At 47.1% G+C, this 22,595-nt stretch overlaps 1 protein-coding gene across 17 annotated transcripts in view; it reads left to right on the top strand.

The window, feature by feature from the left end:
* Positions 1-4,973: 4,973 nt before the first annotated feature.
* ACSL1 (acyl-CoA synthetase long chain family member 1) overlaps positions 4,974-22,595 on the top strand; it is a 71,518-nt gene continuing 53,896 nt past the window's right edge. For 5 of the 17 annotated variants that reach the window (XM_063808447.1, XM_016951001.4, XM_054682681.2 and 2 more), the window contains exon 1: positions 5,711-5,897. The gene's annotated coding sequence lies outside the window, so the exon portion shown is untranslated. 17 annotated transcript variants of the gene reach the window in all.

The raw sequence follows: 22,595 nt of genomic DNA, 5'->3' as shown, positions 1-22,595 counted from the left end.
ATGTATAGCTCTAGCTTTCTCCGCACAGGAATGCCTTCAGGGATATTTCTCCGCCCTCTCTGTCAACTTATCTAGCATCCTGGCAGGAGGTTCAAGGCCAGAGATCATATCTCCCCTCTCCTAAGGCATCTTAGGAGATGGGCAGAGGAAGAGAAACACGGAGTGAAATGGACATAGCCAGTAGGTTTACCACTGAAAATTTTTGCCATCAGCATTCATTTAAAATGAAAAGCAATGAATTTGGTACCCATCCACATAGTTTTGATTTTGAATCAAAACTAACAATGTAAGAAAAGCCCATCAATCATGGTAGAGAAAAGTCCGAATTTTCTTCCTGTAGAAAATTATATTATAAAAATGTCACATGTGGCCTTCCTCCTAAAAACCTATAACCCCAGTCTAATCGTGAGAAAAACATCAGACAACTCCTAATAGAAGTATGTTTTACAAAACACTCACCAGTATGCCTCAAAACTGTCAAGGTCCTAAAAGACAAGGATAGTCTGAGAAACCGTCACAGCCAAGAGGGACCTAAGGAGGCGTGATGAGTAAATGCAATGTCATATCCTGGTTGGGATCCAATGCAATGCCATAACCTGGTTGGGATCCAATGTAATGCCATAACCTGGTTGGGATCCAACGCAATGCCATAACCTGGTTGGGATCCAGTGCAATGCCATATCCTGGTTGATATCCTGGGACAGAAAAAGGACGCTGGGTAAAAACGGATGAAATCTGAACAATGGATGGGCTTTGGTTATAATAATGTGTCAATATTGGCTCAGTCATCATCACAAATGTTAATCTAAGATGTTAATCAGTGGAAATTGGGTGGGGGGGTTTATGGAACTTGGCAATTTTTCTATACATCCAAAACTGTTTTATAAAGTTTATTTAAAATGTCGCATGAAGAAAACATTCATTAGTACACAGCCCAAAACACAGGAAAAAAACTTATTAGAGTGGTAGGAAAAAAGAATTAATAAAATTTTTAGGTGATTTTTTTCTGGATTTTGTGAAATTTATGATTGCAATTATGTGGGCAACATTTTTCCCTTCCCTACTGCCGGAGGCCCTAGAAAGCCCAAACTTTTAAAATTTGTAGTTTACTGTGATTTCTGTTCTAATTCTAAAGGAAACATTCACTTTTGTATCCAACTTTGTATTTGTAATTTTCTTATAGAGGTTCCCTAAACTGCGTAAGTTTAAGGCTCCAAACGTGGATCTACCCTTGGTTGACATTGAGTAGTTAGAAAAATGTGTCCAACTCAACAACTGAATACCTACTCTGTGTAAATGAAGAGGACGTGCAGGGGAGTAAGAAAGACTGGGATGGTTCATGAGGATTCACGGGACACACTGCCTTCTTCCAGTCCCTTACAGTTTCATGGGGGCATGGATGTATGCCTAATATAGTTGCAGTCCCAAAATGGATTGAACAAAAAGCACTCAGTTACTGATGCCAATCTTCCTTTAACCAGCCAATTACCGAGGTCTGTAATTAAAAGCTCATCGGCCATTATTAATTGATGTGGCTATACTTCAGATAGCCATGCTCAAAAGCAATAGGTGCAGAAGATTAATAATAATCACAGCTTTGTAGTTCCTAATCACAAGTGGGAACTTTTGAGACAAGGCCACTGTAAACCTGCTAATCAGCTTGACCCAGAAAGAGTTCAATTCTTTTTTTCTTTTCTTTCTTTCTTTTTTTTTTTTTTTGACGTGGTCTTGCTCTGTTGCCCATGCCAAAGTGCAATGGTGCAATCACGGTTCACTGCAGTCTCGACCTCCTGGGTTCAAGAGATCCTCCCACCTCAGCCTCCCATGTAGCTGGGACTTTAGGCTGCAGGTGCACACCACCATGCTGGGCTAAGTTTTGTATTTTTTGTAGAGACAGGATCTCCCCGTGTTGCTCACGCTGGTCTCAAACTCCTGGGCTGAAGTGATCCGCCGACCTTGGCCTCCCAGCATGCTGGGATTACAGGCATGTGCCACTGCACCCGGCCCAATTCTCTTTAGCTTCTCCAGGAGATTGATCAATTGGTGTTAGGCAGATGTCAATGTGGATTTAGCCAGAATTAGCCACAACATTTTAATCAGGCCAAAATGTAACAAGGGCAGGAGCGACCGAAAAAAGACTCAAATTTCCGCTAGGAAATTTGCACCACTACAATATCCAATTGGCTCTTATTCCCTTGGCTAGAGAGATGCTTGAAAAAAAAGACAGTAGAAAGGAGGGTTAAGACTGGTTTCTTAAAGAAGTAAGTACAAGGAAGTATAAGTTCATGCTGCCTGCTTCTAAAAGAATTCTATTCCTCATAACTACATAACATTATAATGCTACTGATTCATAAGGAGTTTAGATTAATTCTATTGGAGAGGACACCAGGATTATTAGTGTTTATTTTCATCTAGGATCTTTATTCTTTAATGCTGTTGGTCCCACAGACACATTTCAGTATACACAAACACTGCAGTGTTAATAGCCAAAAGAAAAGCCATTATGATGTGAATAGTGGTCATTGTGATCACTGTGACACAATTTTAAAAAACTTTTTCTTAGAGACAGAGGGTCTCACTATGTTGCTCAGGCTGGTCTTGAATTCCCGGACTCAAGCAATCCTCTGCATTTGCCTCCCAAAGTGCTGGGATTACAGGTGTGAGCCACCGCACCTGGCCCAATTTTTAAAAACAATCATGTCCTTCATTTAAAAAAAAAAAAAAAAAAAAAAAAAGGCCGGGTGCGGTGGCTCACGCCTGTAATCCCAGCACTTTGGGAGGCCGAGGTGGGTGGATCACGAAGTCAGGAGATCGAGACCATCCTGGCTAACACAATGAAACCCCATCTCTACTAAAAATACAGAAAACTAGCCGGGTGTGGTGGTGGGCGCCTGTGGTCCCAGCTACTTGGGAGGCTGAGGCAGGAAAATGGCATGAACCCAGGAGGTAGAGATTGCAGTGAGCCGAGATCGCACCACTGCACCCCAGACTGGGCAACAGAGTGAGACTCCGTCTCAAAAAGAGACTGGTTTCTTACCTAAGTCACAAACTCCCAACTATAGAGTCTGGAATCTTCATTTAATGAGAACACCAAGGGCATGGCTGTCAATCCTATGACACCTGTCTGAGGTAGGTATTATTCCTGATTTAAGGAGGATGCAATGAGGCTTGATGTGGATTCACCCACCCCAAAGCCTGTGTTCTTAACCACTATGCAATACTGCCTCCCATCAAAGTCTCTATCTCAAGTCCACAAGACAACCCCATACATTGTAAAACTTTTTGGACTGATTAGATAAAAACTTTTTTGTTTTTTTTTTAAGTGTGTGTGCTGAAAGAGACCTAAGAGATTATTTAGCCAAGCCCCCTTATAGCCCGAGGAGAAATCTAGGTTCTAAGGAATGAAGTTGCTTCCCAATGTCACCTAGAAGTTCCTGCCAGAAGGAGTGTGAACTCAGGTCTGATTCTGGGTTGTGTGCCTTTCCCAGCCTTGAGTTGGAAATCACCTCATTAAGGGCTAGAGCCCAGGGAGAGGCACCCAGTTTAAGAGAAAAGTGTCTTGAGGAGAAGAGATAAGGTGAGACAGCCAGTGACGACCATCCACATGTTACGGGTTGAATTGTCACCCCCACATTCCCCAAGTTCATATGTTCAGGGGTTTGTTGTTGTTGTTGTTGTTGTTTTGAGACAGAGTCTTGCTCTGTCTCCAAGGCTGGAATGCAGTGGCGTGATCTTGGCTCATTGCAACCTCCACCTCCCTGGGTTCAAACAATTCTTCTGCCTCAGCCTCCCGAGTAGCTGGGACTACAGGTACGCACCACCACGCCCCGCTAATTTTTGCATTTTTAGTAGAGACAGGGTTTCACCATGTTGGCCAGGCTGGTCTTGAACTCCTGACCTCAGTTAATCTGCCTGCCTCGGCCTCCCAAAGTGCTGGGATTACAGGCATGAACCACCGTGCCTGGGCATTCAGGTATCTTAGAATGGGACCTCACTTGGACATTACCTCATGATTACAGAGGTCATCAAGTTAAAATGAGGCAATTCGGGTGGGCCCTAGTCCAGTATGACTGGTGTCCTTATAGAAAGAAGGGATTTGCACACACACACCACAGGGAAGATGGTGTGAGGAGACATAGGGAGAAGATGGGCATCTGCAAGCCAGAGTGGCCGGGCACACATGCTCTTTCATGGGCCTCGGAAGCAGCCAGCCCTGCCCACGCCGTGATTTTGTACTTCTAGTCTCCAGAACCAGGAGAGACCATACATTTCGGTTGTTGAGGCCACTTAGTGTGTGGTACTTCGTTCCAGCAGCCCTTGAAAAAAATAGACCACAGAACTTGGGAGGTGCCTGCAGAGGTTCTGGGGCTGAGGGACCGGTTGGAGAAGAGGAAAAAGGAGAGGCAAAGACGACAAAATCACGGATGGGGAGGCGAGATCTGGACAGAAAAACCAGGGATTAGCCAAGCGGGAACCAGTGAAAACGAACGTGGAGTCCATTTTTTCTAGATCTGGAAGATGGAGATCTAAAAGGACTGAGCTGCTAGAGAGGTTGCTGGTGTGTGCGTTGTCCTCACCCCACTGCACCACTGCGCCCAGCACACTGTGGGAGACACCCAGGGAAAGTCCTTCAGTTATTTGTGGGAGTGAACTGCAGTGTGGCTGAGGCCTGGAGCGAACCCATGGTCAGTTTCCCCTGCCTGCAGCCCAGGCATAGCCCTGCGTTGGTTGTGCTCACACTCTGGGGGCAGCCTGAGTGCCAAGTGTGGTACTGCCCTCACTAGCATTTAACCTCTGTGCCCCAGCTTCCTCTTCTGTGAAAGGACAGTAATGACAGTACCTACCCCACCGGGTTATGAAGATTAAATAGAATAATGTGTACGCAGTGTTTGTAGCAATGCCTGGCATCAAGCACTGGGTAAACAGTATCTATTATTATCAAAGGCCTTTATGACAACAATCATTCTTCAAACGGCCCTCCAGCGAACGCTGGGCGCAAACCCCACGGTAACGGGGACCAATGTTGTTAGAGGTTGAGGTTCCTGGTAGGTCCCAGGTGCTAAAAGGAAGAGCAGCCTTTGGGATGTGAGCCCGAAAACCATCGTGTTGGCTTCTGAAGCCCCCAGATGGGCATGGCAGGGACGCGGAAGCCCTCAGAACCGCACAGCAGGTGGCCGCCGTGGTGCAGCGCGCAGTCGGCCCTCAGCTCCCCTGCACCGGCGCGAGCTGCGGGCGCTGCCCACGTCAGGCTCTGTAGACACCAGACAGAAAAGGTCTTCCGGCCAGGGAGCGTGGGGAAACCCTGTGGGGCCGCGCCCGTCAGTGTCAAGGAAAAACGGAGAGGAAGGCCCTTGCCTCCAGGGCCCTTGCAGCAGAATTCTGCCCGGCCTGCCAGGAGGCCAGCGGGGCACGGGCTGAGGGTGCAGGATCCGGAGGGCGCCGCCCGCCCCTCGGGCATCGCGGGGCCCAGGGTCCGCGGGGCCTCTGAGCTGAGGCGGTCCAATGTACCCTTTGTCCTTCCTCAGATTCATTATGAAATCCGAGGCAGTCTGGGCGACTCCAGCGGCGTTCGCCCGCCGCAGCCTCTAGACCGCCGGCCACCCGCCAGCCACGCGCGCCCAGACTGGAGGGCGGCCGGGCGCTCGGCGGGGCGGGGCCTGCCGGGGGCGGGGCCTGCTGGCGGGGCGGGGCCGCGGGAGGGCGGGGCCGCGGGAGGGCGGGGCCGGCGCGGCGAGCGCACCAGCAGCATCCTGGCTCAGCCGCGGCGGTGGCGGGGGCGCAACCAGCGGGCCGAGGCGGCGGCGCCAGCGGCGCCTTAAATAGCATCCAGAGCCGGCGCGGGGCAGGGAGTGGGCTGCAGTGACAGCCGGCGGCGGAGCGGCCGGTCCACGGAGGAGGTGAGTGCGCCCGCCGTGCGGAGCCGCGCCTGCTCCCGCGGCGGTGCCCGGGCCCCGGCCGAGGCGTCGGCTGACGTTGCCCTTCAGGGCCGAGCCCGGAGCAGCGGCCGCCGCGGAGGCGCGTGAGCCACCCCAGGCTCGTGGGGCCGCGCCGCCTTTCCGGCCTCCTGCCCGCGGCCCCGCTTCCCTCGGCAGCCGGAGGCCTCCAGGGTGCCCGTGCTGCCGCAGCTTCCTGTGTCTGAGTTGCCGGCGGCGCGGGCGCGGGGCTGGTGCGCGGCCGGGGATGCGCGCGGGACCGACCCTTGTGTGTGCGGCGGCGGGGACCGGCCCGGCGAAGCAGCCGGAGGCCGCGCTTCGGCTGGGAGGAGGTGGCCCAGCTGGGCCGCTGACGTTGCCCTCGTCCGCGGCCCCCGCCTGCCCAGAGGCCGGGCTCGCGGGCGTTCGGACCGCGCGTGGGGCGAGACTGCACTCGCGCCCGCTGAGATGCCGGCCCCACGCAGCGCGCCGGCACGAGGCCCACAGGCAGCTCAGAGGCCGCTGCCAGAGGCAGACATTCTCTCGGTGACTCCAGAGGAGTGCCCGTGGCCCTTGCACTTGGCCGTGGAGTCATTGATCTGAGGAGTGCTGGCATTTTTTGAAATTGAGAAGCAAAGATGATGTCTGTCACCTGGCAGCGTAGACGGAGAGTGGCGGTAGATGACTTGAATGGACACGTGGATTCGAGTCTGGGGACAGGCGTTCCCCCAGTCAGTGCGTTGTGAGAGTGTGGAAACCCCTTCCCCACTCAGTCCAATTTCAAGGTTATGGAGCATAAGTAAGAGTGACCATTCTAAAAGCGTTCTCTAGTGCCCTGGCTAAGACTTTTAAGCTTCTTGGTGCAGGAGTGTCTAAAGTCCCGCGACTCTCACTGCCCTGTCTTTTATTTTCTTGACCTTTGATTAGCGTTGAGAGAAACTGGTTAAATCTTGCAGTTTCTGCCACACATTTCACAACTTAACCTGTGATTGTCCCAAAGAAAACAATTATTGGCTTCTTGCTAGCAAAAAAATCAAAGGCTTCTGGTTGATTGTTTCTTTCTTTTTTTTCTTTTTTCAAGTGGACGTGGAAGGTTAGGCTGGCTAAAACTTAAAGTTTGAGTTGTAGGTCTGTGCTGGGTAGACTTGAGAAGATGGAGCTTTTTAAGGAACCGTTGCTCGCCATCAGATTGGAGCCAGACAGTGCAGTGTGATATAGTGGAAAAGGACCAGGTCTTGGGAGACTTACTTTCTTGTTCTGACTCAACTCGGAAAACACCTCCCTAGTCTGAGGCCCCCCTCCTTATATTTGTGAACAAACTACATTAGACTAAAATCTTTCATGAGTCCAAATTCTGTGACTAGAAAAATAAACTTGTTAGCAGCACACCTTATACCTCTCCCCTTTAAAATAGACATATTAAAGACTTCTGTTTTCTGAATTTACTGTAAACAGAATACTTAAAAAAGAAAATTACCCAGACAGGCGTGGTGGCTCACTGTAATCCCAGCACTTTGGCAGACCGAGGCGGGCAGATCACTTGAGGTCAGGAGTTCGAGACCAGCCTGACCAACATGGAGAAACCCTATCTCTACTAAAAATACAAATAATTAGCCAGGCGTGGTGGCATGCATCTCTAGTCCCAGCTACTCGAGAGGCTGAGGCAGGAGAATCGCTTGAACTCAGGAGGCAGAAGTTGTGATGAGCTAAGATCCCGCCACTGCACTCCAGACTGGGCAACAGAGCAGGACTCTATGAAAAACAAAACAAAACAAAAAATTACCCTTCCCCACAATTATAAGCATTTTGACATGTTTCCTTCCTGTCTCTGTTGTTCCTATTTTGGCAGTATTTTTATTATTATCGCAGGCAGCCTGACTGAAAAGAAATCTGGGCTTCTAAGTTTTTGGTATTTAGGAGGTAGATACAAGTGACCCATGCATGTAGGGATAGGTATCTATTTATACCATGCAGGTAGAGTTTTCATAGCCACCTCTTCTTTTGGGTGAAGTTTAGGCTAACTGAAAGTGTACCAGCATGCATGGTGTATGCAGAAAAATGAACATAATTCAGATTATGTGATAGTTTTCTCTTGTTGCCATTATATGTAACCCAGGGCTTACCACAAACTGAAATTTCTTATGCATTGACATTTAGCATTTGATGTAAAATGACTATCTCAGAGTTGCTGCCACAAACACTGGTAAAACTGTCCCTACTTTCTAGCATGCTTAATGTCTAGGTCTTGCTACATCTTTTTTGATGTAACTGTTTTGTGGAAAATGGTTGTGTGTTTGGGGAGGCTTTTGAGAAAAGATAAGGTTGTCTTGTCATTATAACTGGGTATTTCTCCTCTCTCCCTTCCAGTTTCACTTGTCTGGAAATAGCAAGACTATAGGAGTAGTAATTTCTAGATATTTATAGTCAGTAACCTTAGAGGAATGTTTAGTTTTTAAGATCAATTGAATTTATTGTGTAAGTTTGCCATTTAAAACAGGTGCCCATTTGTGTTTACTGTCTCTTGTAACCAAACTCTGTTCAATTAGAATCCATTAGTAATGTTTTGTGGAGAGTCTTGTTTGGATGATGCAGTGCATGAGGCTCCTGTACTACAAAATAGAAAAGAAGTTCCTCTAAGGCAGCTCAAAGCTGTTGATATCCTGAAGCCTTTTTAGGCCTCCCTCTCTGACAGGCGGTGATCTGACAGGAGGTAGATAAAGGTGCCGGAGTTTTTAGTGAAGGTTGGCAGTCCAACTTGGTAGTCAGACAAACACATGATGGTCAAAAGTGCCTTTGACACTGGGGCCTGGAGAAGAATTCTCAGTGGCCAGAGCTGATCTGAAGCTGCAGGCAGTTGAGTTTGAGTTTCAACATGTTGGTACTTCAAGGGGCTTCTGAAAAGTTTTAAAGGAGCACAAGCCCTGAAGGAGTAGCTGAACTTAGTGAACTGGAGAAGGCAGGGGCAGTTTTACCAGGGTTTGTGGCAGCGACTCTAAGATTGTCATTTTACATCAAATGCTGAATGTCAATGCATAAGAAATTTCAGTTTGTGGCAAGCCTTGGGTTGTATATAATGGCAAGAAGAGAAAACTATCACATAATCTGAGTTATGTTCATTTTCTACATCATGACATTTTCACTTTCTTTTTTTTTCTTTTTTCCCAGATAAGGTGTCACTCTGTTGCCCAGGTTGGAGTACAGGCATGATCATGGCTCGTTGCAGCCTCTCCACCTCCCTGGGCTCAGTTGATCCTCCCACTTCAGCCTCTCCAGTAGCTTAGACTACAGGCGCACATCACTATGCCCAGCTAATTTTTATATTTTTTTCGTAGTGAAGCGGTTTTGCCATATTGCCCAGTTGTCTCGAACTCCTGGGCTCAAGCGATTTGCCCTCCTTGGCCTCCCCAAAGTGCTAGGATTACAGGCGTGAGCCACTGCACCCAGCCCACTTTCATGTTCTTTCATGTTAGAAACAACACAGTATTGATTCACTTATGACCTTTGAGGAATCAAGAGGGGCGGGTGAAATATTGGAGACTCCTTGAAGTGTGGCTGGCTTGGAGGGTGTCACCCTTGGACAAAAACTTAAGTGGAGGTGAGTAAGGGCCCTGCTCTCCTGTGCTGCCTGCCTTAGAAGGATGTGATCATCTGGAGGCAAATAGCTTGTTGCTTGAGGCCAGGAGTTCAAGACCAGCCTGGGCAACACAGAAAGACCCCATCTCTAGAAAAAAAAAAAGTAAAAACAATAAAATAAAATCTCAAAACTGGTGGTTCCATATAGGTGCCTGGGCTGATTCTCTTTATGAATTATTTGCTGGTCTTCAAGTTTAAATAAAATTCTGAAATCTGTCTAATATCTAAAAACCACTTGCCACGGAAAAGCTGTATTTGTTTTTCATATTTTAAGAGTCATACATACTTACTGGAGAAAATTTGGGAAATAGGAAAAATGAAGCTCTTCCAGAGATTAAATACTATTAACATTTTGTTATATTTCCTTCCAGTCTTTTTTCCCTATACAATAAACAAATTTTAAGCATACATTGTTAATTAAAGATTACAATTTTGACAATTTAACTTTATCACATAAGTTATGTTGTGGGCTTTTTTACACGTTGTTACATATTCTTCAAAAAATAAGTTCTGAAGATGACTGCATTATTTGCTGTATGGGCCATAATTTAGTTACTTCTCCCCATTTGTTGGATATTTTTCAGAACAGTTTACCCACCTTTGCTATATGTTTAAATACGTCTTTAAAAAATAAAAGATGTTCTGCTTTAAAACTCTTGAAATTAACAATAATTTGAAAAGTGTTTTTACTAATGAATAGGTTTAATGGACTTTTGGGTTCATGTATTCTAGTCAAAAGCAGTTGAAATAGGGATTTCATGGTTTGGAAAGAGAAATGGAAAGAAGTTAGGGCATCAGAGGAGGAAACGGGGCCTGCCTGTAGACCATTTCCTCATTCTGGAGGGGACTTCTGATAAATGTAGGCTCTATCCATTAGCACAGCTTTGGCTGCTATAGAAATGGGCACTTTCCCCTTAGGTTTGTTGTGGGAGAAATGTCCATATAAGAAGGACTGAAACACTCTGAATACTATTTATTCCTTTATTAAGCAGAGTCATGAGAAAGTGCTTCCGGAGCTAGTTTCTCCTTCAGGGTCCAGGTGTCTGCCACAAAGCAGGGCTGTGGTAGCTGACCGAGGTGGTAGCCACAGCCTGGACACGGCCAGGCTTAGGAACAGAGCAGTGATGAGAGCAGCAGACAGAGCCAGGTGCTGCTAAGCTTCTGATGGGTTAACTCATTAGTACCTTCAGTAACCCTGTAAGGTAGGTCCTGCTGCTATCCTTACTGTACACAAGATAAAGGAACAGGTGCAAAGATTAAGTTCCCCATACCAGAATTTGAACCTAGGCAGTCTGGCTTCAGGGTCTGTGCTCCTAATTGCTGGGCTCTACTGCCCCTCCAGAGCTAGAAGTTTCTCAGTCCGGGAGGGCCTAGAAAGTTCCAGGTTAGGCCAGGTGCGGTGGCTCACGCCTGTAATCCCAGCATTTTGGGAGGCCGAGGCGGGTGGATCACCCTGACCAATATGGTGAAACCCCGTCTCTACTAAAAATACAAAAATTAACTGGGCGTGGTGGTACGTGCCTGTAGTCTCAGCTGCTCGGGAGGTTGAGGCAGGAGAATCGCATGAACCTAGGAGGCGGAGGCTGCAGTGAGCCAAGATTGCACCACAGCACTCCAGCCTGGGTGACAGAGTGAGACTCTGTCTCCAAAAGAAAAAAAAAGAAAGTTCCAGGTTATACAGCTGGCAGTAAGACAGGAAGGACAGAGCTGGGTCTCCTTCGGTGTCACTGCTCCTTGATTTTACCCCCATCTCATTTACACTCTGCCTTGAATTATCTCTTTGTACCACTAGAGTGCTGAAAGAGACCACAAATTTTGATTCAGCTTGGCTCAGGGAGTGATAAGATCACTTGCTATGTAGCTGTGACTTCCTAGAGAATTAAAAAATAAAAGGCTTTGCCTGCCCTGGACATTGGTCTTGTAAGGCTGGAGAACAATTGAGACGCATGATTGGCCGGGTGCAGTGGCTCACGCCTGTAATCCCAGCACTTTGGGAGGCCGAGGCGGGCGGATCATGAGGTCAGGAGATCAAGACCATCCTGGCTAACATGGTGCAACCCTGTCTCTACTAAAAATACAAAAAATTAGCCAGGCATGGTGGTGGGCACCTGTAGTCCCAGCTACTTGGGAGTCTGCAGGGATCGGAGGGGGGTGACTTGGCCAAGGTGACACAACCTGCCTGCCCCTCTGGCCATGCACACGTGTGGAGTTTGTTCCCGGGCCCTGTGCCTGTTCAAAGAATGGCTGGACGACGGTATTGCCCTTGGTTTCTGCCCTGAAGTCCAGTCAGTCAGCAGTTCTGCTTATTCTGACCCTCTCTGTGCAGTATTGCCCAACACACATGCATTTCCTCCTTGCCTTCTCAGTATTGCCATCGTGAACCAGAATTGTCACCTCCAATTTAAACAGTGAAGGCCTTTGTTAGGAAGAGGGGCAGGGTGCAGAGGGGGATGGTTGCTTTTTCTAAATCACAGCTCTGATCAAATCCCTCCTAAGCAGAAGCCTTCCAGGCTCCCCTCCATAAGGCTCCAGGTGTTTACTTACCTTGCCTGTCAGGGGCTTCTGCAGCTTGCTTCCTACCTGCTATCTCCACTCCTCTCCAAACCACCATATCCTGAGGCTTCTAGAAAGCAAACTCTGGCGGCATGGGGTTAATGGGTCTGTGTACCCAAGACACTGTACCTGGGTGCTGTCATCTGCCTGACTGACCTTCCTGTGTCCTGGTCCGATGGTGTCTTTGATCCTATAGCTAAGATCAAGACACTGAAAATCTCTAGACTCAAGTCTGTGCTTTTGCTGGGATAAAGTTTGTGTTGAGTACATCTAGGCTGGGTGTGGTAGCTCACGCCTGTAATCCCAGCACTTTGGGAGGCCAAGGCAGGTGGATCATCTGAGGTCAGGAGTTCGAGACCAGCCTGGACAACATGGTGAAACCCTGTCTCTACTAAAAATACAAAAATTAGCCAGGTGTGGTGGCAGGCGCCTGTAATCCCAGCTACTCAGGAGGCTGAGGCAGGAGAATCCCTTGAGCCTGGGAGGCGGAGGTTGCAGTGAGCCGAGATCGTGCCATTGCACTCCAGCCTGGGGTATAGAGTGAGGATCTGTCTCCAAAAAAAAAAAAAAAAAAAAAAGTACATCTAAATGGTACGATGCCCATGTCGGCCTATTTGGAATGCCATTCCTTGTCCCACAGAGCCCTGCTCCTCAGAGGCACTTTTCCTGGAGTGACTCTCCCCTTCCTCAACTACGCTCACTGTCATTCAGCTGTAGATGCACCAGCGCTCATGCTAGTGGTTAAAATATCGAAATACTCCCATCCTGGCTAGAGAATAGCTGCTACCCAAGTGCCCCCCCCCCCATGTGGAAACTAAAGGGTTAATACATGGGGCAGTAGAGGAACTTTGGAGCCCTGTTTTGGTGCACTGGCCTGTGTCTTTTCTGGCTGGTTGGTGTCTGGCCGTACTGGCTATTAAATATTTTGATGAGCATCCCAGCCTCTGTCCCACGTGCATCTTTTCATGAGTGCATATCTGGCTTCCACAGATTGGCACCCCAGCCACACTCTAAGCTCTGGGCCCATGGGAGACCTAGTCATTGTCATCTCTGTGTTTTCAGCAGCGTTTAATACAGGGCCTTACCGCTAGTAAGCATGTAAGATTATCTAATGATGGATTGAGGGTAGGGCAGGTTCCGATGGTCAGATGTCCCATAGAAGGTGGTCCCTAACAAGAATATACATTGTAATGTTCCAGGTTTGTCTGTTCTGATACTGTGCAAAACGTAGATCTTATAGCCAAGATCAAGGCATCGAAAGTCTGTGGACCTAAGCCTGTGCTTTCACTGGGTGAAGTTTGTGTTTCGGAGTACATCTGAGGTGTTTCTTTCCGTGTAGTTTCAGTTGTGTTGGAGAAGCAGGTGGCTGTGGTCTTTGCAGGGTGTGAGAGGGGAGGAGATTAGTGTTGAGCTCCAGCTAATGTTACATAACTCTACTGTAGTCTTCCTTTACCTGGTATTCTTGTGTTCAAATTGCCCCTTGTTTCTGTGCCACTAGTGAAATGGTCAAATGGCTCATTGTTCCTTCTGTAGGACAGTTACCTGCATTGCGCCTCAGGCAAGCTTCTGAGGCATCCCAGGGTGGGGAGCTGGCAGGGGACCTTATCTGTCAAGCAGCCCAGCCAGGCACCTCACAGTGGACGGAACTGAGTTCTTGAGGGGGTGGCTGAGCAGCCCAGACTCCCAGGTTAGACTCTGAAGACAGCCAGTCTGTGCTTTTCTCTCCTGATGTGAGTCAGAGGCAAACTCTGCCGATGCCAAGACCTCCCTAGAGTTCAGGCAGGGTGAAGATCCTTGTCCTTGGGGTCAGGGCTGAAGCTTCAGGGTGTCCAGGACAGACCTTCAGAGGAGGCCAGCCCTGGAGCCTGGCGTGGGCCTCGGCCTCAAGCCTCTCTGTCCTGCAGAGAGGCCGGCTCAGTCTCTTCACCCTCTCAGGCAGGCCAGGCGACAGTCACCAGTAGCGTCCTGCTCTCTCTGGCATGCTTCCCTTCATCACTGGGTGATGCTGAGTGTCTTTTCCTCCCTCTTTGATGTGACAGTCCCTTTTTGCAGGCTTTTGCAGGCACTGTCCCTCTGCCTCCCAGGTGTGGCACGCATTTCAGGGTGCCTCCATTAGCAGTTTCATGCATTGTTGCCCATGGTGGGGAACAGATGGAGACACAAGGCAGGCAAGCCACCAAAGAGGCTGCAGGGCTGCTCAGGAGATGGAAGGACTGTCTCCAGAGTGGGGTGTATGCCCCATAGTGGCTGCCTAGACCATCCATTAGATTGTAGAATAGAATAGAAACATTAGAACTTCTATGGATAGTTATTTTTTGGCTATCTTTTAAATTCATATTTGTGTGTTTTCTAATGGTCAGAAAATACTTGCAGAATGTACATGTATATAGTTTATAGATAAAAGCATTTAATGTGAGGGGTGCATTTATTTATTGGGGTACATCATCAGAAGTCTAGAGAACCAGAAAGTTAACTCCTTCTCTAGCACCAGTATCATGAGAGATCTCTGAATGCCATTTTTTAAAAAGGAAAGAATTTGTCAATTAAAGGGGAATAGAAACTGCTCTCTGGCTAGGTTGTGATTCATGTCAAATAGGCCTGTGACTTAAGGAGAGTCAGGTTAACTCCAGAGTATGTTTTGTCTCTGGTCCCAAAACTTAGCAGTGTGGAAGCCTCATTGGGATCAGGGTTTTATTTTTTTCTCTTTTGTTTACTATCATATCCCCTGAGGCTGGAGCTGACTTGCATATCCTCAATATTTGCAAATTGAATATATGGGCGTTTTTCTTGCATGATAATTAAGTATTATGCTGAGTTGGATGCTTCAAGTCAATATTCAGGTTGCCTCCTTTTGTTTAAACCTTTGGGCAGTTGGCAAGATGCAGCCTACATGCCAGTCAGTTTTACTGTCCTGCACATGATACCCCCACGCGGTAGAACCATAGAGCCGTGGAGGCCTCAGAAATGTCACCTGAGAGACAGGGTGTTGGGATGTAACTTAAAGTAATTTTTTAAGAAGTGGGTATAATGAAACAGCAAAATGTTGATCATTACTGAAGCTGAAGTTGGAGTCACGGGTACATAAAATATAGTTTTATTATACTTCTGTGTCTACTTTTGAATAGATTTGAATTTTCATAATAAATTTTAAGTGAAACATAAAGGGAATATAGAGACCCCAAACTAGTATCACCCATTCCGAGCAGCTAATGGCCGAACTGCATAGTCTCTTTTTCTTTCTGTCTTTTAAACACTGGTCATTATTCTATAATCTTCTGCAACTTGTTAGGTTTGTTTTGATTTTGGCTTCCCCAGAGCCAGTCACCTCTTTTTATAGTTACCTGAGCTCTTTGTGTAATTTTAGCTCATGTCTCGTGGTTGTCACCAGTACCTCTCTTCTGCTTCCCAATACGATGAGCTAAATCCTGGTTAACCTTTTCGCTATTTCACTTGTTGCTTCCTCCAACACCGCTGAGGTCTTCCACATAACAGGCACAATTCAGAGGTCAGAACAGGGTCCCATGTTTTTTGCAGGCTGTGTCCAGTCCTGGGGAACCTCATAGCCTGTGATTATCTTCTAGATTCCATTCATGTCTGCTTTTTTTTTTTCTTTTTGATGGCGTCTCTGTTGTCCAGGCTGGAGCGCAGTGGTGCCATCTTGGCTCACTGCCGCTGTGCCCCCCACAGGTTCAATCGACTCTCCTGCCTCAGCCTCCAAGTAGCTGGGACTACAGGTGTGTGCCATCACGCCTGGCTAATTTTTGTATTTTTAGTAGAGATGGAGTTTCGCCATGTTGGCCAGGCTGGGCTTGAACTCCTGGCCTCAGATGATCCACCCACCTCTGCCTCCCAAAGTGCTGGGTTTACAGGCATGAACCTGTAAACCTGGCCTCATCTCTGCTTTTTAAAGTAACAGCAGGTACCTGTTGAAATCTGTAAAAACTCAACTCAGACGTGGATTTCTCCAAACTCGTGAGAGGCTGATCTTCTTCTCCCTGGGCAGAGAGGTCTTTGTGTCCTGTCTTCTCACCCGTGTCCTGCTAAGCCATTTCTGTGGTTATCAGTCTCTGAAACCTTGGTCTATTTTAAGAGGTGTGAGTAACTCTACCCAACCTTTGCCCTTTTTAACCTTCTTATCCAGGTCAGTGATATGTGATAGCTGTGACCTCTGCGAGCTGTGGGGTGGTGTGGACTCCTTGAAGACAAGGACTGGGTCTTGCTCTTCCCAGTTTCCCACCCCAGGCCTGGGTCCTGGAGGGGACAGGAGGGCTCTGTGAACTAAACACCCACTGGGTGAGGGCGAGCCTCCTTTAGCCAGCTGCTTCTTACTCAGCCAAGACATTGACAAGAATGCTGTCATGGGAGAGAGAGAGGCAGAGGCTCCTGACGGTTGCCTTACAATGCGGCTGCGAGTCCCCAGCCCACCTGCCGCTCCTTCAGGGCCTCCTCCCTGCCTCTTTGCTCGCAGCACTGTCTGGCTGTTGCTGGTGTTTCTCCACCCACTTCTGTCTCTGCCTGTTCAGACTTGGCCTGGTTCCACCCTCAGCTCTCTGGACAGCCCTCCCTCGGATGCCTGGTGCATGCGTACTGTTTTCTCCCTCCCCTAGATTCCTGGAGCACCAGGGCCCTACCTGCCGTGGTTATCAGATCTGTCTTCTGTAGCTCTGTTAACTCTTGCAGGTGTGTTTGTCTTCATTGATATCCTAAACTTGCTGAAGGCAAAGAAAACCTTGTAAGTACTTTATCCTCAGGCTTTCTGATTGTCAGGAACTAAGGAGAGTTGGTTATCCCCCTGGAATGTTCAGAGTGTTGCTTCTTTTTTTGTGGTGTGACTCCTTTTTCAAAGAGGCATGAAAGTGGAAGTGGCTCACATAGCAGGTCAGTGGCTGAGCCGGGTCCAGCGTGGGCAGACGGGGCAAAGCATAGCTACATATTTTCCAGGAGGGGTTTATATCCTATCTGTCATTCTGTTCTGAGGACAGGTCACTGCCTAAATCCTTCGTGGAGCAGGTGGGAAATACATAAATACAGGAGGACATTAACTGACCTGACTCACTTATAGCTTCTTTATCTGGAGAAACTTTCAAAAATACAGCTAATAGTTAGGATGGCAAGTTTTATATTAATTTTTCCATAGTAAAAAATTGGGAAAAATACAGCAACATACAAAGAACAACAACATAGTAGTAAAAACACCCATAGACTCGCCACATAGAATTGAAGGTTTTAACATTGACTCTTTTCTTCATATATCACTGTTCCCTGGGGCTTTTGGGTATTAGGTGGAAACTTGATTGTTTAGTCCTGGACGCCAGGATTGTGTGGCCATCTTTTCCCTTCTCTTACATAGTCTTGGAGAAGCTACCATGATGTTCATGATGGAAAGAGGCGTAGCTCTCCTCTGTTCCCACTCTCCTTTTTTTTTTTTTTTTTTTTTGAGGCGGAGTCTCGCTCTGTCGCCCAGGCTGGAGTGCAGTGGCGCGATCTCGGCTCACTGCAAGCTCCGACTCCCGGGTTCATGCCATTCTCCTGCCTCAGCCTCCCGAGTAGCTGGGACTACAGGAGCCCACCACCATGCATGGCTAATTTTTTTGTATTTTTAGTAGAGACGGGGTTTCACCGTGTGAGCCAGGATGGTCTTGATCTCCTGACCTCGTGATCCACCCGCCTCGGCCTCTCTAAGTGCTGGGATTACAGGCGTGAGCCACCGTGCCCGGCCATACATGTTCACATTCTGTTTATTTCCATAGTCACCATGGGAAGATGGGAATATCCTGACTTTGGGCAGAGCACCTGAGAGGACCCCAGGATCTAGGTACCTTCTCTGCGTGCAGTTTCTCAAACAAGTGGAGCTTCCTCTCCATCCATGGCCCTCGGAGGAGGAAAGTGCCTGCATAGCTTGGGGCCAGCTCTGGCTACTGTGAAAGGACATTTGATCCTCTCTGCTGTTCAGTTGTGCTCTCTTCTCCTGGTGTGGTCTCTTGCTTCAGGGCTTACTTTGTGGTTAGCTGAGTCCAGTAAGGTGAAGAGTCTTCTGGATTATTTCCGTGGCAAAAAGCCTTTTATTTCCTTCTTTAGCTTTCGTAATAACAGGCCCTGCTTGTCTTGCCTAATACCCTTAGAACATGCTGTCATGTTCTTCAACTTGCGGTCATAGAGACACAATTCCGACTCTTCCTGTGCTGAACATCAGCTGAAATAACATGCCGTATTGATCCAGTTCATGAGTGAGAAGTTTAGTCTACACAAGCCTTTTCTGTCTTGCTCTTTGCAGAAGGATTGCGTCAGCCTAAAAAGTGGAACTTTTTGTCTCCATCCGCTGCCACAAAGCTGTTGACGGAGGCTATCTGCCCAAGTCGGCTGCCTTCTCTAGCTCTTATCAGTAAACTTCTCTGCCTCATTGTGACATATCTACAACAGTTGCTTAGCCTTATTCAATCAGTATTGGAAGACAAGTGGAATCATCTTTCTTCTCATAGGAAATTTTTTGAATGGAAACTTGCCCTCTTAAATATGTACCGCCAAAATTTAGCCCTGCTGTCCCATGCAAAGGCTGTACATGACCTGGATGTCGTCATGGGGCATGTCCTAACTATAATCATCATTTTCTCAAGTGGATGTACATGACAGATCTTTGCAGCTGTGTGTGAAGAGAGAAGGGAGGAGAGCTATATGTTTTGTTTTGTTTTGTTTTGTTTTGTTTGCTCTGGAGAATGTTGGGCATATCCTGTTGTCAGCATTCCGTACATCTCAGGTGGCTGCCCACTAGCTCTGTGTTTCTGGGAGCATTCTCCTCACTAGAGCCCTCGCATGGGACTCTGGATCTTGTGCTTGAGTCTTGTCTGTTTCCCTGGTTTGGAAGATTCTCTTTTCTGTCATAGAAAACTCACAGAAGTTGGAGTCCAGCCCTGGTATGGGGCTCTGGGCTCAAGCCTTTCTGATATTTGCTGTTTTACTTAAGAAAAGTACTTATTTGATCTCTTCCCTTCCCCCGGGGCAGCCTTGATTTGTTTTAAATGAATCATCAGTCGTCTGTCCAAATCTCACTGTATCTCAGCGTCTTCTAAAGACACTAGCCCTTAGAGTTGACGGCAGTCTTGGGCTGACATTCTACATAAGTGAAACAATTTGAGAAATATAAAACATGATCAAAATAAGAGCAAGAGAATATTTTTATGTCCCCTTTAAATCAGTGGCTCGCACCCTGTTCCTTTTCCCCCAGTCAGCCAGGAGATGTTCTCTACTCCTTTCTGCTGTGCTGTATAGGAGTCTGCTGGTGGGTAGAAGGAGGCTACTGAAGTTGGAAAATGCTTAATACCCCCTTTCTTTTTGGAGAATCACTGTTCTATGAATATATCCTCCAGGGACTTGCCGCAGAGACACAGTCAGAATCACAGAGGGTCTGACACGGTCAGAATCACAGAGGGTCATTCATGACTCAGTAGCTGTTTGTTAAGCACCTGTCCTTGGCTGGGGACTGTGTTAAGAACCAAGGGCATATAAAGACAGATGGGAGGAGACCCTGGCTGGGGAGAGGAAGAAGCATCTACATAGGTACTAAGTACCACTCGCTGTAAGTGTAAGACAGGAGGTGCTAAGTACCACACAGGGGTTACAAATAAAGAAGTCCTGGAGTTCAGAGGAAGGACTGATTGCTTCTCATAGAGGGGATTGTGTAAGATTTCTGGGTGGTTGTGGAACCGCCGCCTCCTCCCACATGAAGGAGGGCCCTGAGGACCCTGGAAGGTTGGGCCGGTTGCTCACAAATCACCCTCCTGTCTCCTCCTCCCAGTGTCTCTTCAGTGTTTTGCCATTCATTCTCAGGCTCAAAATTTACTTCCTTTTGTCCATTTGTATCCACTTAAGCAATTTTTAAAAATAATTAAACTTTTTTTATTGTGGTAAAATATATATAACATAAAATTTGTCATGCTAATCATTTTTAAGTATACAGTTACACAGTGGTATGAAGTACATTCATAGGGTTGTATAACCATTACCACCATCTAGTTCCAGAATGTTTCATCATCCCGAATTGAAACTCTGTACCCGTTCAGCAATAACGCTCATTCCTCCTCCCCCTGCCCAGCCCCCAGTAACCTCTCTGCTGCTTTCTGTCTCTGTGAATTTGCTGATTCTAGGTACCTCCTAGAAGTGAGATCATGTAGTATTTGTCCTTTGCTTCATCCATGTCATGGCATGTATCCAAATTTCCTTCTTTTTAAAGGTTGGATAATATTCCATTGTATAGACTACATTTTGATCCGTTCATCTGTTGTTGGAAATTTGGGTTTGAATCCTGGGCTCTTAAAGCATTGTGCAGCTGGGTGCGGTGGCTCACACCTGTAATCCCAGCACTTTGGGAGGCCAAGGCGGGCAGATCACAAAGTCAGGAGATAAAGACCATCTTGGCTAACACGGTGAAACCCCGTCTCTACTAAAAATACAAAAAAAAAAAAATTAGCCAGGCATGGTGGCGGGTGCCTGAAGTTCCAGCTACTCAGGAGGCTGAGGTGGGAGAATGGCGTGAACCCAGAAGGCGGAGCTTGCAGTGAGCCGAGATTGCGCCACTGCACTCCAGCCTGGGCGACAAAGTGAGACTCTGTCTCAAAAAAAAAAAAGCATTGTGCATCGTGGCTTGTCATTGTCAGTGTCACCTATGCCCTCTGTTTAGACTTGAACACCCACGCATGACTGGGCTGATGTGCTCAGCTCTTGAGGTCTGTGGGCTTTGGCTTCAGACCCAGGCACTCATCCTGTTCTCATGTGGAACTAGGGCAGGACATTTGACTCCTGTACAGTTTCCTGATCTTTGAGCGGAAGGCAGTAACAACCCCGTGCAGTAAGGACTGTGACGAGGACGCATTTAGCCCTGTGCGCAGTCCCTTAGCACAGCAGCTGACACACGGCAAGTGCTTAAGCACAGTGGCTCCTAACAAAATCATAGCTAAGCCCATTTCCCCAAACATCTTCCTTCCCCTTTCCTATCCTATCCTATCCTATCCTATCCGCTTGAGCCCTATCGTTTGTTCCAGATTAATGTGCGAAAGTGCGAGCCCTGAGGTCAGGAGGCACTTCTAGTAGCCTTGTCTCTGTCCCTGGGGCATGAAGGATAGCTCATTTTCCCAGATGATTCTCATTTGTCAAGGACCAGCTCAGCTGTGCCTTCTCCATGCAACCCTCCCTAAGAGCAAATGCTCCCTGTCAGAATTCATTTTGCACTTACTGCTACTCTGTTATCCACTATTTTGTGTATACATTTATGTTATGTCTTTTAATTCCAAGCCCAATATAAGATTCCTGTCCCAATATAAGATGAAAGTGTCCCAAAATTCTCCTTCAGCCTTCCTAGTTAAGTCTTACCAAGGCTGTCATAGTATGAGGTGCTCTCAGCCCCTGTATTTGGAGCGGCCTCGGGGAGAGAAGGCACCTTGTCCTGAAACTGTCTCTACCAGTCCTAGTCATGGGTCCTTGTACAGGTCAACTAGCTGAATTCGACTTTTTCTACAGCAAATGTAATGCTAGCTGGGTAATTATTTCTTACGGTTTCACCTTACAAAGGCAAATGTTGGTTGTTACTGTAAAAAGTGCATTTAAAAATCAGTTTAAAAAGCAATAAATAGAGTATGAGGTTTAGTTTGATAAATGTGGACCCATAGGACAAAATTTCTCCTGTTCTAATGTCATTCAAATGTGTTCTTGTGACTTGGGAGAATTTTTTCACTAGTAGCACATACATGACTTCAAAAACTGCTTCAATTTCAACAACTTCAGTGGAAGAGGAAAATGTGAATGTATGCCACAGAAAACCATTCGATGCCTCAAAAAGTGGCTGTAGAGATGCCCCAAACCCTGTTTGAAGATGCATATTCAAAGAACTCAAATAACGTATTAATGAAATGTGGTTTATTTATTTGTTTACTTTATTTTTATTTTTTTTGAGACAGAGTCTCGCTCTGTCGCCCAGGCTGGAGTGCAGTGGCGCGATCTCAGCTTACTGCAAGCTCCGCTTCCCAGGTTCACACCATTCTCCTGCCTCAGCCTCCCAAGTAGCTGGGACTACAGGCGCCTGCCACCACGCCTGGCTAATTTTTTTTTGTATTTTTAGTAGAGATGGAGTTTCACCGTGTTAGCCAGGATGGTCTTGATCTCCTGACCTCGTGATCCGCCCGCCTTGGCCTCCCAAAGTGCTGGGATTACAGGTGTGAGCCACCGCGCCCGGCCTAATGAAATGTGAATTTAAAACAGTATTTCTAAAGTAATTTAGTTCTTCATGTGATTTAACTGGAGATGTAGTTTAATGAATACAGAAACTGCTATAAGATATTTGACCCTGCATCCTAAAAATTTATCTGTTCAAATTCGACATATTGTGTTTGAGATCTCTTTATTTTGGGGGGCATATATGATATTTGTGACCAATGTGAATGGTTGAGGTATGGTCCTCATTTTACTGGTTAACAGTTCAAAGCTTTGTGTCTCACTCTTTCTCTGATA

Source organism: Pan troglodytes, chromosome 3 (genome assembly GCF_028858775.2).
Source record: "Pan troglodytes isolate AG18354 chromosome 3, NHGRI_mPanTro3-v2.0_pri, whole genome shotgun sequence".
In the NCBI taxonomy this organism is placed as follows: Eukaryota; Metazoa; Chordata; class Mammalia; order Primates; family Hominidae; genus Pan; species Pan troglodytes.
This window is presented reverse-complemented; position numbering and strand designations above follow the sequence as displayed.